This window comes from Triticum urartu, chromosome 2A (assembly GCF_056163025.1).
Source record: "Triticum urartu cultivar PI428250 chromosome 2A, HENAU_Tu73, whole genome shotgun sequence".
NCBI lineage: Eukaryota > Viridiplantae > Streptophyta > Magnoliopsida > Poales > Poaceae > Triticum > Triticum urartu.
The window spans coordinates 31,619,964-31,634,917 of NC_141874.1; the positions used below are offsets into that span (position 1 = coordinate 31,619,964).

Here is a 14,954-nt window from a genome sequence, read left to right on the forward strand (position 1 = left end):
AACACTTGAAGTGCATGATCTAGCCATCAAGTACTCGAAGCAAATTAATGGAGAGAAACAGGGAAGGAGGCAAAGGACAGAGGGGAGATCATTCTTACAGGTTGGCCTTTGCTGGTGTTGACGGTGAGAGCGAGATCTCGCTGGCTGCGGCAGAGATGGTTGGGGTCGGAGAAGGTGGAACCCTAGGCATCTGTTGCGGTAGCAGACCTTGCGCCCCTCTGCTACCGAAGCTGCTTCTCTTTGCCCACGCGGCCGTTGCTGCAGCTGCTTCCCTTCCCTCACGCAGGTGCCCCGCCACCACCGCCGCAAGGGACAAGCCCGCCGCTGCCGCCGAGAGGAACAAGCCTGTCGTTGCCGCCGCGAGGAACAAGCCCGCCAACGCCGCTGCCGGGAAGAGGCTGCTCTCCGACGCGCCCTCCGCCTTCCGTCGCCCGCTCCGACGGAAAAAAACGAGTCAGGCCGCCGCCGCCACCGCAAGGAATGCATCGGCCGCCGCCAGGGGCGATTCGATTTGGGGGAGACGCTAGGAATCGTGTGGTGACTTGTCTTTTTGCATATTAGTCCTTGGTTGCTATTTCTGCCCTCGATACAAACTGGTAAGTGTACAGCACATAGGCCTATCGTGACCAAGGAACTAATTAAATGGTTGCAATTAGTACATCTACAGCCACCAAACTCCTCGGTGACAAAATACCTGGTGGCAAATGGTATATTTTCTTGTAGTGTCTATGTAAAGTTTCATGACAAAATGCATTATGTGAAAATCCTGGCAAAAAGACAAAATTGCAGGTAGGAAACATGAGAATAGCAACTTTTCTGTTGTACCATTTTTGTTTTAATTCAGCCAGGATACGATGTGTGACAAAACTGCAGGTAGGCACATCAGCCCTAACGGGTGGGCCAACCCCCTGTCATCAACATGTTTAAGTTGCCCAAACCGGTTACCTTAAAATTGGTAGGTTTTTGTCACGTGCCTGAAAAGTGGTAGTTTTCGGAAACACATGCCGCAGTTGTGGACGCGGCGTTTTGTTGCCCGGGCCCAGCTGCACCCGAAATCGCGCGCGTCAATACCTGGCTCGGGATGCGAACAATTCCAGCTGGAGCGTCCGAAGCGAGCGGCAGAAATTCGGACGTACGCGTGAACACCGTACGAAACAGTGGTGAATGCGTGGGGCCGAAGCGTAGGGAAGGGACGGAGGCCACGGGATGGCGCGCTGGGCCGTGGATAGGACGTGAACCTTTTTGCATATAATGGTCCAGGACGGAAGTCTCGCTTGACCGCTATCCCCGCTCTCTTCTCGTTCTGCGGCTGTTGGTTGCGGCGGCGCTCGTTCTTTGCCGTCGACGGCGAGGGAATGGATGGGTCTGGTATGGAGTTCCTGCTGGACACCGTCGACAGGTTAGTCTGTAGTCTGTACAGATCTATGAAATTGCTTTTCCGATTTCCTGTGCAAAGCTGTATGTTACGCAGGAAAACTCTGACGAGCCGGCCTTCTTGCCGGTGATTGTCGTTGTTTATTCAGGTTCCCGTTATAAGAGAGGAGTTGGCTGGCAACCTTGAGCAGCCAGATCCGGTTCCCCTCGTTCTCCTTTCAGACAACGGAGCCCGTCTTGTGGGATTCAAATGTTGGGTCTGGTATGGCTGAAAAGGTCGGAGAAGATGGCCCAGATAGAGCGCGGCAGTACCAGAGCGCGGGAAGCTGTGCGCCCTCGCCGTCATGCATCTCCGACGAGGTCGGTGCAGTCGATCGACAGAGTCAATCCAGAGGCCCCTGGCTGGACTAAAAGGTGTGAAGTAAAAGCCCCCTTGATTGTCAACTGTTTTTCTTCAGCTACGTATGCCACTTATATGCAGAGTGCATTTTTCTTCAGAGAAGTGGTTTACCTTGTTAGTCATTTAGCGTACAGAACCACTGACATTAATCTACAAGATGCATCTGAGATGACTGACCTGAAAATGAGCATGTACGTTTTAAAAATTCAGGCTTTGTCTAGGGAGTGAGCCACCAGACCGGGCACCATGTCCTTCTGGGATGAGCGCTCTGGAGCAGTCGGTTCGCAAGTATGCAGAGGAACCTGATAAGAGTCTAGTACTTCCTGAACTTGGCCTCAACTTTGATTCGTCGGGCGAGGCCTACGATTTCATAATTTGTACTATTGGGAGATCGGTACTGGAATAAGGTCCACCTAGAGGACAAACTGCATGCAGGAGATCGTGTATGGTTGCTCGGTGAGTATTGAAGTTGGTGCAAAATTTTAAAAGTTCATATTGAAGAGAGGGGAGCGCCCAAGAAACCACGGAAGCCAGGACAATGCTAGAACTGCGGGATAGAAGGGCATTGCAGGAACACTTGCACAAGACCACTGGGTGTTGCTGACAAATGAGTTATGAATTTTCAGTTTCTAATATGTAGTGTTGTTATTTCGGAGATTTTCTATTGTGTTTCAGTTGGGCACTTCTCCACGCTTGTTCCTCACTCTACAACGGCGTGTGACATAGTGTATCGTAGCAAAAGCTATGTTTATGATTGTCTGAACTCTGTTTGCTTAAGAGATTTGCTTACACATTACTTAAGTGGCGCGGGGGGCATACCGCAGGGCAGTATAAAGTGTACACAGCGAGCAGCTGCTTTAGTGCCTACCACCATTGTTGTCGATTCGAAAAGAATAGCATTTGCATCTGCATCCGATGCGGCGGTGTTGCTGAATCCGCCAGGAGTGGCACAGCCGGCGGATTCAAGGTTCAGTTGCGGGTTTAGCTTGCTTTCCTCTAGTGTGTTGTGCATTATTTAGATCGATGCACGGTCTCTGATCTGCCGCTGGCTGCAGTCATCTGCCTCTTCATCCGTGGACTCTGCGCCGAATGCATGGAGACACAGCTGGCTGCAGTCATCTGCCTCTTCATCCGACTCTGCGCCGAACGCATGGAAACACAGCTGCCGGCTCAAGTCGACGGAGTCATGGGAGAGGTAAAAAGTGGAAATCGTATTTGTCTGAAGGTGTGAAAATTCTCCATGGATTTTCAGGGCGAGGTGATCCAACTAATGGCGGCAGAGATGGGGATGCATGGGACGAAGGGGATTTTTTTAACCAAAAGTGGGTGGTTGTGTGCGAGGGGTGGCGTGGGTGGGGAGATATTTATGGCAGCTGGTGTGGACGCCGTTACTGGGACGGATGACATGCACGGCCCACACGGGCTCAGAAATATTGCCGAGCCATCCAGCGAGTAGCTGATCCGCACCAACAGTGCCATGCGCCATCCCAATAAATGCGCAGTGGGATGGAGCGATTTTCGCGACATACGGCTGGAAAATACGCCAGGGCGCACGGATCCACATGCCAGCTATCGGTGTGGATTTCGGGATCATCTGAGGGCATCTCCAATAGCTGTAAGATAGGTGTTGGTAAATTTGCCACCTAGGACAAAGTGATGATGTAGCATGTAATAAATGTGGAGAGAGAGCAAAGTTGTATGTAGAATAACCAACAACCTTTGCACAAGCTCCAAGGTGAAATAGAGAGCAATCACATTTATTTTCTTATCATATATTGGATACCTTAGATACAACCCATTGGAGTAGTTGTATGATAGCTTGTTGGTTGATGACATGGACATTTTACCAACAAGACTAACATGCAATCTATTGAAGATGCCCTGAGCCCGGGCTCAAAAACAGACATCTGTAATTTTATACTATATACTTGACGGTGGAAGGTATGTATCTGCTTAGTTTGGACTGCTGGATCTGTTCACCATCGTCAGCGGTATCCTCCAAAGGAGCACGACATTTTTGTGCAGCTTCAAGGTGTTGCCCTTCATTCTGCTGGTGGGTTCGATGACGCCGCGACCGCTTGAAGAACCCGCACAACACAAGTGGCGAGGTTAAGATACGCGTGTATTCAAATTAAGGTGTGCGGTAAACCTTGAAGATTTAGAGATCTTACCTCTTTGTTCACGCACTTGTAGATCCGGTCTTAGACCTCTGTCCGCTCTAGTGACTAAGTTGAGAACCCTGTCTCCACAAGGAATCAGTGGGTGGGACTGGTTGGCGGCCAAGGAAGAGCCAGATGCAGGCATCGCCAGTGATGGGTGGGGTGGGGGCGATGATCAGTAATTTGCCAGATGGCCTTGGACTATGTTAGATGAGTCATGAAGAAGGGTAGCTGGGTTTCATTAACTCACAATTATTGTATAACTTCATTATAATTTTGAAAAACACACAATTAGTATTAACACGTTTTGCCATCTATTAAAATTTATGGTGCAATAATAATAATGAACTCTATAAATGTATTGAAATTGTCGGGCGTGCTTGCAGAAACGTAAGCATAATTTCCAAGAACACGTTGACAGTCTTTCAAGAACACGCCGATCATTTTTTCCAGACGTATGAACATTTTTCTAAAAAGCAGTTTGAACATTTCTTGCAATACACGCCGTCGATGTCTAAATGGATGATGAACAATTTTGAAAAACATGTTGAAATTTTGTTAATACACGTGAAACATATCCCGAAGGCATGCCGAACTATTTATCAGATGAACAAAAACTTTGTCCCAGCAATTTTGTTTCGTTTCTTGAGGGCAAAACAAAACTGACAATAAAACTTTCTCCTTTTTTTTGAAAGACAAAAAGAGCGAGAGTGGCCTCGGGCCACCCACGCGGCCCGGCCCGTTCCAGTCGAGAGCATTCCTTGCTCCGGGAGCGTCGCTTGTGTCCTCTCCATCCAGGCTTCACTTCCACCTCCACAGCGAGAGAGAGAGTGAGTTGGCGCCGCGGATCCCCAAAGCCCTAGACGGCCCTCGCCTCGCTCCGGTGGCCATGGAGGCCTCGCTGCTCCTCCGCGCCGCGCGCCGCCGGGAGCTCGCCTCGCCTCTCGGGACCGTAAGCTCCGCCCCCTCTCCCCTCTCCTCCCCTCCCCAGTGTGCCGGCCGTACTGCTGCCTTTTTGTTTTCTTGAGCGATCGTCTCCGGCAATGCGGGGGATTTTGGTGCCCGATTCGTGCCGTGATCCCGCGCAGATTTGGTCGGATCCAGGCAGGGGCGGCTGGCCGTTGGATTATGCAGGTGTAGCGGCGGTATCTTAACTTCAGTAAAAAGCTCCCTCTTTTTTAAGGCTTGTCGTTCAATTGAGGTTCCACGATTGGAAATTGGAGCAGCGATTTTGACTCGGTTGTAGCCCATGGCTCTCTCGTGGGATTGAGTATAATGCTATGCTCCCTAGCTAGGATTGGATGAATGGCTGGGAGTTGATTCAGGGCAGGATGTCGTGGTGGGTCTCTCTCGATGGAGAGTGGGATGGGATCCGACATACTCTGAATTTCTGGAGTGAGAGTGATTTCATACTTGCTCCTGCTGGTAATTGTGATGAGGAGTTGTGGGAGAGGTAGTCGAACCTGGCGTGCGGCGGCCGGAGCAGTTGTGTTGTTGCCGTTCGAGAACCTCTGCCAGCGCCTTCGTCGCTTGCATTGGAGGGCTCCCCCGACTCGGTTCCGTACGGGCAATGTTGCCATTCTGCCTCCTTCCTCCGCTTTGTCGCCGTCGGGCCAGCGTTTTATGTTACCTCAATTTCAGATACTATGGGGCTATAAGCACCTTAGTATTTGGGACTGACATGTGTTGGGGATATTATTCTAGTCTTATTGGGTAGGAGGACAAAAGCTGGCCTTGCTGCACACCTATTTGGTAGATAAAAACCAGTCAGATAATAAGAGGATTTAAAATCATTTGCTCTGTTGTATCGTGAATGTGCAAAAGGTCATCTCCTAAAAGGTTTGACCGTATCCAAACATAAAGTCTGGCTTTCCCTTCCACCATTTGTAGCAATTAGATGCATATCATCCTTTGTAGGGCTGAATATCGTCTATGTTATTACATTGTGCCGTGCGGCTTTCTAACTATTGATTGTTCATATTGAGCTGGCTGCCAACTTCCAGTCAACATATGCTGCGAATGTGTGCTATGGGGTGGTTTTGCAAGAACTTTCAGGTAACCATCTCATTTTCACTGTATATAAAATTTGGTGGAGATCCTTCAGTATGTGCATGTGTAATTCTTTTGTGCGCTTTTGTTCCTCAGTGCAAAGCCAACTGGGAATGAGGTCACTGGAACTGATTCCGGAACAACTAAGTCGTGTGGGGTTATGGAGGGAAAGGTGCGTGGCGGTAGCACTCTCTATTTACATGTTTTATTCTCTGCTAGTTAATTTTGTACCGTGTATCATTTCTTTGTCTAACCTACAATTGATCTAGTATTTGTAATGGATACATGCCACTGCCTTGAGTTTTAGGTGGGGCAGACAGATTACACCGATGAAATGTGGACCAAAGACCGGGAGGAGATAAAACGCATGAAGGCAGAGTACGAGGAGCACATGAGGACTTGCCGCAAGCAGATGGATGCGCTTTTTGAACTTGAGAGGTATCAAATGCCATTGCTCGCACTGACAATTAAGCAATTACGTCTATGAATTTACCTGAGATAGTCATATATATGCCTGCAATGAGATCGGTCAATCGATTGGACTGTGGAATGTCGTGTATGTGTACAGTAGTATCACTTGAGCCCAAGTCCCTTAGCAGCCAGACCCACCTAAATTGCTAACTGTCTGACGTCAAGCCAAACCCAAAGCCATGTACAGCAGATATAGCCATATAGGCTCCAGCATCACCTTCAGGTCTCTCAGCTTCTCCACCCCACTGAGCTTCTCCACCCCACCTAAATTTCTATGAATTTTTATTTTTATCTTGGAGCACTGATTTTTTTTGTCTGTCCCGAGCTCCTCCTATGTTACATTGCCATGAAACTTTGCACGGCCACATAAAACTTGTTCACCTTCGATGCATAAAAATTTCATTTTTCATTTTTTTTGCTATTGTATTTGATTTTACTGTTCATCCGAGATCAGATGTGCTCGTGTCCAGCTATGTATTTTCGTATTTAGAAGTTTTCTCAAACAAACCTTTTGACCAGGAAAATGCATACCAAAGATTTTGGGAAAGATACATTGAAAAGGAAGATCTTATTTTCTTTACCAAAGTTCATATGCCAAGTTTACAAAGTATATTTTAAAAACAGAATTTTTGATGCATCGAGTGGCAACAGACAGGTAAGTACCCAGGTTACCACTTAGCACGAGTGGTTAGCTATATAAAAAACAATGAGAAAAAACTATCCATCCTTGGAAAATCCGCTAAAAAATGAAGAACGCCAATCATCTTTTTTTTTAGAAAAGGAGGATGTACCTCCGGCCTCTGCATCTGGAAGATGCATCCAGCCATTTTATTAATTATACCCAAAGACCATACACAGTGATACATCAATAAGAGTGAAGTCACCATCTTGGCAACGCTGTTGCTACTCCTATCCCCTTGATGAAGGTGTGCCGAATGTCCGGGCCTAATACCAAACAGACATCGCACCAAAGGCGAACATTTAAAGTCGGATGCCCCATCCAAGCCACTACCTGGATTGGGTCACACACCGGTCCGTTACACTCCCAGTGAGCACCGCACGCTGCGAGGGCCGTCACCTCCATCTTCAATCGATCCATTCTCAGAGCAGAACTGACGCACCGACCTTGGCAGGCCTCTCTGCCACCGACGCCACCATGACGCAAGACAACCTCCTCCTCCTGCGCGAGTCCATCTCCGCGCATCGGACGCCGAGTCACCACAGCGCCATGCCGCCGAGATCCGCCGCCATAAATGAGTGAGATGACGCATCGCTCCACCAAAGAATCCGTCCTCTGGTCCCTCGATCACGTGTGTACCTCCAAGAATGACTTCCCCAAAGGGGGAACGACACCAGAGCGCTGCCGTCATCCGATCATCCGATCTAGGGTTTCCCCCGAAGGTAGCAGAGAGTGGCCTTGAACTTCTCCACGGCGATGCCTTCAAGAAGGGAACGACGCAGATAGCGCCGCCACCGCCGGCCTTGGCAGTAGCCGAAAGCAAGTTTTCACCCAGATCTGTTCGAAGGAATCCAACTCCAGTGCACGGCCGCCGCCATCACCAGGCTGAGCACACGTCGCCGCCGATACCTCCACAATGCCCAGAGGCCACGAGACTCGCCGCCACCACGTCTGACAGGCAGCCACGGCCTGCCCGAGCACCCCCCAGATCCAATCTGGGGTCAAGAGCCCTAGGCCGCAGCCGCTGTCAAGGTGGCACCACCAGACGGGGATAGGCCCTCCACCCCGCCGCAAAGCGAGCCGCCGCCGGAGCTTCGGAGCGCCGCGCCACCAAGCCCACCGGGAGCGACTGAGCCGCTGCGAGGAAGAAAGGAAGCCGCCCCAGGGGAGAAGCCCCGCCGCCGCCGGCACTGCCTGGCTTTGCCCAGCGGTGGCTCTCGACGTCGGCAAGGGGGAGGGGAGGATGGAGGAGGGCCGGCGGCGGGGGGTGGCTAGGGTTCCCCCATGTCGCCTCCGAGAGGGACGCGGGGGACGAGGATTGTCGCCTCCGTGTACAAAACGCCAACCATCGACATTGTGTTTCAACGTGGTAAAAGTACCAAAGAGGAGAGGGAGAGGGAGTGGTGTGGAGGACCAGTACGTTATAGGTGTGTTGGCTTGCGGCTGTGGAGCCGGCCTGTCAGCCCTCAGTCAGACTGCCAGGTAGTTAACATGTTGCCTCCCCAACTAGTCGGTTGCCCACCACCAGCCTCCTAAGGGCATCTCCAGCCACGCCCCCAGGAAGGCCGCGGCGAACTTTTTTGCCGCGAAAAAGCCGCGGGCCCGCCGCGTCAGCGACACGGCTCTCTTCTCGGCCCTTCGTCGTCCTCATCGCCTCGTTTCCCGCGGCGAATCAATGCCAAAGCTGCCGCGCTGCCGCGCCGGTCAGCCTGCGCCATTGATGCCTCACGGGCGGCGCAGTGAAGGCCGGATGACGCGCGTCCCTCGCCCTCCCTCGCCCGCCACGCGTACACACGGCGGGCACGCGTACGGGCGGCGCCTCGGTCTATATAAGACGCGCCCCAGCGAGCTCGGTGATCTCACGCTCTCTCGCCGCCGTCGTTCCCCCTTTCCTCTCTCTCGCCGTCTCCAGTTCATCACCCATGGCCGAGCGCTTCCCAGGCGACGGCGCGGCGGCGAACGGATTCGGCCGCCGCCATCTTCACGAGGACGAGGCTCGCCTCCTTTACGAGGCCGAGTACCCGGTCCCGCCGGACATGCGGGTGCCCGGGGCGTGGAGGATCAGCGCCGGCGGCGTGCCGGTGCCCCCGGTACCCACCGGCGCGGCGCGGCGCGCGGAGATCGCGCGCATCCGCTCAAACCTGCCGCGGGCGGCGAGGAAGGGGCCACGGTACGTCCTCGACAGCCCGCTCTGGGACCCTTATTTCCGCCGCCGCCAGGCCCAGCAGCTCGAGGCCACCAACGGCGTAGAGCCCTCCGGCAGGCTCAACGCCGCCGGCCAGCGTCGGTGGTGGGGCGTGCCCGGGCGCACGTTGGAGGCCGTCCTCGAGTACATCGAGGGCGGCAACACGCCGCACCTCGAGTACCCCGCTCCCCCGTCTTTCTCACGCCGCCGGGGAAGCTCCTGGACCCCGAGGCGCATGGAGACCGGGGGGTCCTCCTCGTCTGGCGGCTCGCCCTGCCTCCGCCCCGTCAAGCCGGAGCCCCAGGGCACGCCGGTCAGCGCGCGCACCCGCAGCTCCGGCGTCCGCATCGGCGCTAACGCCTCCCCACCCACCGGCCGCTTCGTCCTCGTCGAGCCCAAGCCGGAGCCCGTCCTCCCCGCGGAGTACGAGGAGATAGCCCGGAGCGGCTTCTCCGACGAGGACGCCCTGCGGTGGGCGCGGGACGACTACCTCCGCGACGAGATGGTCCGGCAGCGCCGGGCCCTGGAGGAGATCGCCGCCCGCAAGCGTGGGCGCGAGGACGAGCACGGCGTCGTGGTCCTCGACAACGACGACGACGACGACGCCCCCGGACCGTCCAACCCGCCGCGCCAACCGGGGGAGGGATGCAGCAGGGACGGCGGAGGCGTAGGCGGGGGCGGCGACGACGACGATGACGACGGCGGTGACTACACGCGGTTCTACAGTCTCCTCGGCATGTAGAACCGCGTGGGCGGGCGGCGAGGGAGACGGCGGGGGTAGCCCGCGGTAGTTTTTTTCTTTTTTTGTAAAATATGTTTAAGTTTGAACGAACTCGCCGATGTTTGCGTTAAATTTGAGTCATGTTTGCGCCGTTTTTGATTTTTTTGACTAACGTGGGCGCCGCGACTGGGGGGCATCACGCCCCCAGTGCGCGGTTTAGCCCCCCGGGGGCGATTTTTTGCCCCTCCTGGGGGGTCAACGGCTGGAGATGCCCTAACCTGCCAACCTGACTTTGAATCTCCCAACTTGTCAACCCTTGCAAGTAGCAGCTGTGTAACAATCTTTCTCCACTTGCAGACATCCATTCCAGTACTTAACACACCAAATTGTGAATTCCTGTGCAGGCGCGATGATAAGAAACTGGCAAGGCTCAAGAAGAAGCTGGACAGGGTCGAGCGCAGATGCAATGTCCTCACCTTGATTTCCATCCCTGTGATAGTTGTGGGGATCCTTCATATGCTGTAGAGTCCGGCATCAGCCTCAGATTTTTAGTGGTTTATTTAGGATCCTTGTTATGTTGTAGAGGCCGGCATCACCTATCTGGCTAGGTACTAGTGTGATATCTGTATGATTCAGATTCAACAACCTGAGAAGGAACAGATTCTCGTCCACATCCCAAGCTACCAGCTGCCGTTTCGTAGCTTGCCAAAAGGCTGGCAATGCTAACAGTTGCCAATGGCAACACTGCACTTTTTTTTTGGTATGTCATCCATTGCCGTTTCCAGATCTTTGGGACAAAAATCATTGGGGCCAAAGACTATTAACAAGTAGTGTCTTGGATTCTTGCAAGTTGAGAGGCTTGACTTGATAGATTTTATTTCCCCAAGCATTAGCTAGGGTTCATGCTTTGGCCATGGTCTTATCCTAGTAGTCACAATGATTCTGCTACTATTGTTGTTGTCTAGCAATTTGCATTGTATTGCACCACATGCGAAAATGGTCCATATATCGTCAATCACAACAAGGTACCTTATTATTCAGCCCAAACATACATTCATTATAAACTATAGTTGAAAATGATTTTGGTTCACCAATATTTGCAAGAAACACAAGTTCACGAAGGAATAAGGTCATTATGGTACAGAAAGGATGATTAAAGAAAGAGGGATGCGTACTCCCTCAAGCTTAGTCTTTTGGTCTAGGCTTGTCAATCTCACTGGCTCGGGCCGCCATAATAATAGAACAGTGGAGGTGGTTGATAAGCCGCTTGATAGTTTTTTGTTTCCTCATCAATGATAATCTGTCATTCTTTGTTGTTCAAGCCCCGGCCGCGGCCTCGACCTCTGCCCAGACTCGCTCAAGGCTGCCTCCTCCCTGGTCTTCTTGGCAGTCAAAACAGTCCGTTACTGTGAATCAATAACATGGTCCTCATAAGCAAATCCACTGAAGACATCAGGACAGTTCAACCATAGTAGCAGCACTCCCACCGAATTGGTTCTTACACTTCGAGTGATCAATTGAACAAAGCTGAAAATTAAAGCACCCAGAAGTCAGAAATTAACCATGCATGTACTTATTACATTGCAGGCAAAAGAGAAGTATACTGTACCATGATATACCTTCAGTTAATTGAGAGCCTTGCTTTGCCTCTGCTGATGGGGTTATGAGAAGGCTCACTGTTTGTTGGCTGCCAAATTCCAGGACTGGAGCGGAAGAAAGAACCTAGAAGAAGCAGATCTAGCCTGGCTCCATATCCAAATCGATAGGACCAAACCAGGAGGAAAACAACTATGGAGGTTATTGGAAAAGGGATAGCCAAACCCGTCCACAATGAAGCCGACGCCGAGGGGATCCAAGGAGACGGCAGCCACTAGAACGGAAACGAGATCTCGTCGGATCCTCCGAGCCGACCAAAGACACCCCAAAGCTGCCATTAAGGACGCACACAAGCCTAAAAATGAGGTGGATATACAGGGGAGGAGGAAGCCGAGCCCCTCTCCCCTCCACTCCAGCCAGACGAGCCGGCGGAGAGAAGGCGACCGGAGTTCAATTAGTGCTCATTAAACTCAGATCATTTGAGCACTGCATCGAGTGGACCAGGAATAATCAGTGTACACCCAGGAAGAACCACAGCCTAATGCAAACTGTTAGAGCATTACTTGATCCTGATTCTCTTAATTTTGTCTGAGAGCTACAGCCAAGAGTAATTCGATGGAGTAAGAGAAATTCGATGGTAGCTCAGCTACAGCCAAGAGTAATTTGATTCGGTGTACAAACAGACAAATGCAGAGACTGTATCTAATTTGATTCTGTGTACAAACAGATAAATGCAGAGACCGTAGCTTAAGTATTGGCAATAGCTAAGTGTGCAAACAGACGATGCAGAGATCTGTACTGAAATTGAATGTGAAATTCAAATTCAAATCGAGTAAAGTTTGCTGGAAAATTCTGAACACTTAGTCTGATGCTCTGATTCAAATTGAAATTTCAGAATGATGCAAAATCATTCTGATGCTCTGATGCAAAATCATGCGGTATAACTCTTGTAATTATTCTGATGCAAAATCATTATGATGCTCTGATGCAAAGCCATTCTGATGCAAAACCATGCTAGAATCATGCAGTATAACTCCCGTAATTAATCTACTCTGATGCTCAGTGTTCAGAATAAATAAAGTCAGTGTTCAAAACCTGGCACTAGAAGACCAGTCCCAAACTTCCATTCTAGAGATGAGAAAGGAACAGTTTCGGTAGAGATGCAAGGAGTAAATAAGATTGCAGAATACGAATAAGAACGGTGGGCTTGAAGATGTTCCTCGAATTACCAACAAAAAATGAAATTGTTGTGTCATGTTTTGTAAGGAATAGCCATCTCTTCCTTTTGATCTCTCAGAATAGATCAGTACTGAGTCACTGAAGCATCTTCTAATAATGTTCATCACATTACTGTAGTAAATTTCTATGCAACTTTGTCCAGTGTCCACCCTTAAACATCTGTGATTACTAATCCATACACTTAAACAACTAATTATGCAACATGCCGTAGCCCAGGGGAGCAAGGCCCATTTCAGACTTGAACCAGTGTCCAGTTAACCACTAACTTAGTGTGACCAATGACAGACATGAACACTAACTTACTGTAACTAGAAAACCAGACATTCAAAGATCTGACAGAAACACCAGCTTCTTGTGTGAACGCCAAGCAACTGCGCCCACAAACTTCAGTAGTTACCACTTACCACTAACTTCAGACTTGACAGTAAAGACCAAAATTTCAGACTTGACTGTAAAAATTCAGACTTGCAGAGCACTTGGGCACGAGGAGGACCTGGAGGAGGAGGAGCCGTCGTCGTTGGGGTCGACTTCCGCAGAAGCCGCCGCCGTCGTCGGTGAGTCGCCGAAGATGTTGAGGAGGGCCTCTTTTTAGATTAGGCTTGGAAGGCACAGACAGAAAATATAGCACTAGCATTTATCACAAATGTTTCTTTAGCACTGCATTTCTTTGTCATCAGTATAAAACTTAGCACAAAACATTTCTTATTCATAAACTTTAGCACAGAACATTTCTTTGTCATCAGCATAGCACTGCATTATCCAAACATGTGTTTGTCACAAATGTTCACTCCATTTAGATTGAATTCAGTGTGAGTATTTATCAGAGAACAATTCAGAGAGGCAATCAATGTTATGGCAGCAACAGCAAGATAACAGGGCCGAGGAGGAGCAAACCCTTGGTGTTGGTGTGCTTGGCGGTGGATTCTCAGAGCGCGCCGGTCCTCCAGTTCCATGTAGCCGCAGCTTGCCTTGAGGTGGTGGTGCTGGATGTGGATGCTGAGCGCGACGAAGGCGGCCGGCCATGTAGCCACGGCTGAAGGAGACGAGCTCCTCGCCTGACGACCGGTAGCAGCAGTCCCGGCCGCCGCTGCAGATCGGAGAAATCCCATTTTCGGGACGATGTGGAGCGACAGGACGAGAGGAAGGGAGCACCGGCGACGCGCGCGAGGCGGCGAGGGAGGGAGAGGGCGCCGGCGCGGGGGAGGGAGAGGAGGCGCAGCGGCTCGGCGTCGTGGAGGGGACCGGCGCAACGTCTTTGAGCTGCGGCGAGGGGAGCGGCAACGCTGGTTTAGTCCCACATCGGCTAGCGAGGTGGAGCGGGACCAGCTTATAAGCCCCGCGCTGAGGGAGTTGTCCCTTCGGGGACACCCGGTGATTGGATAATGGAAAAAATAGCATGTTGGTTGCATGCATCAGGATGAAGCTGCAGTAGCACCTTTTTTTTTTGCCCCTCACGAGTTCTACTGCTTTTACTGGCAAGTTCTTTTTGGCAGCTTCAATTCAAAAATAAACCGCCTCCTCTCTATCTTCTCGCATCAGCCGTCTCTCTTATTTACTGAGGCTTCTAAATTAATTCTTATTTTCAGATTCAAAATTTTTGGGTTTCACGCGCCATCTTTTCAGCCCCTCACGTGTACTACTGTTTTTATTAAAAGATCCTCATATTTTCATTTCCATCTTTTCAGATCCTTACAGCTACCAAATTTAGGGTGATAGGTTAACTGTCAATTTTTACTCTTGAACAAAATGTTATAGTGACTGTTGTGATGATCTTTTCTTCAATTTTTTTGGTGATCACATTTTTTTGCCCCTCACGAGTTATGCTGCTTTTACTGGCCAGTTCTTTTTGGCAGCTTAAAAAATAAGCCGCCTCCTCCTAGCTTCTCGCATAATCTGTCTCTCTTATTTATTGAGACTTCTAAACTAGTTCTTATTTTTAGATTCAAAATTTTTGGATTTCACGCGCCATCTTTTCGGCCCCTCACGTATACTACTGTTTTTATTGAATGGTCATCATATTTTCATTTCCATCTTTTCAGCAGGCCCGAGCCCATGGGGGTGCAGCCTGTGCAGGCGCACAG

The 14,954-nt window shown here is 50.7% G+C and overlaps 2 long non-coding RNA genes across 4 annotated transcripts; both read left to right on the plus strand.

Annotated features, from left to right (window-relative positions):
* Positions 1 to 1,228: 1,228 nt before the first annotated feature.
* Positions 1,229 to 3,091, plus strand: LOC147983231 (uncharacterized). Its single transcript, XR_015614948.1, has 3 exons — positions 1,229 to 1,399; positions 1,524 to 1,788; positions 1,985 to 3,091. It is a non-coding gene; the product is annotated as an uncharacterized LOC147983231 (long non-coding RNA).
* Positions 3,092 to 4,698: 1,607 nt separating this feature from the next.
* On the plus strand, positions 4,699 to 14,004 carry LOC147983232 (uncharacterized). Of its 3 annotated transcripts, none has more exons than XR_015615596.1 (5): positions 4,699 to 4,885; positions 5,922 to 5,988; positions 6,079 to 6,154; positions 6,290 to 6,420; positions 11,740 to 14,004. It is a non-coding gene; the product is annotated as an uncharacterized LOC147983232 (long non-coding RNA). The 3 variants fall into 3 exon arrangements; XR_015615595.1 differs by lacking the exon at positions 11,740 to 14,004 and adding an exon at positions 10,443 to 10,709 and having other exon boundaries at positions 4,705 to 4,885; XR_015615594.1 differs by lacking the exon at positions 11,740 to 14,004 and adding an exon at positions 10,443 to 10,709 and having other exon boundaries at positions 4,713 to 4,885; positions 5,937 to 5,988.
* The last annotated feature ends 950 nt before the right edge of the window (positions 14,005 to 14,954 follow it).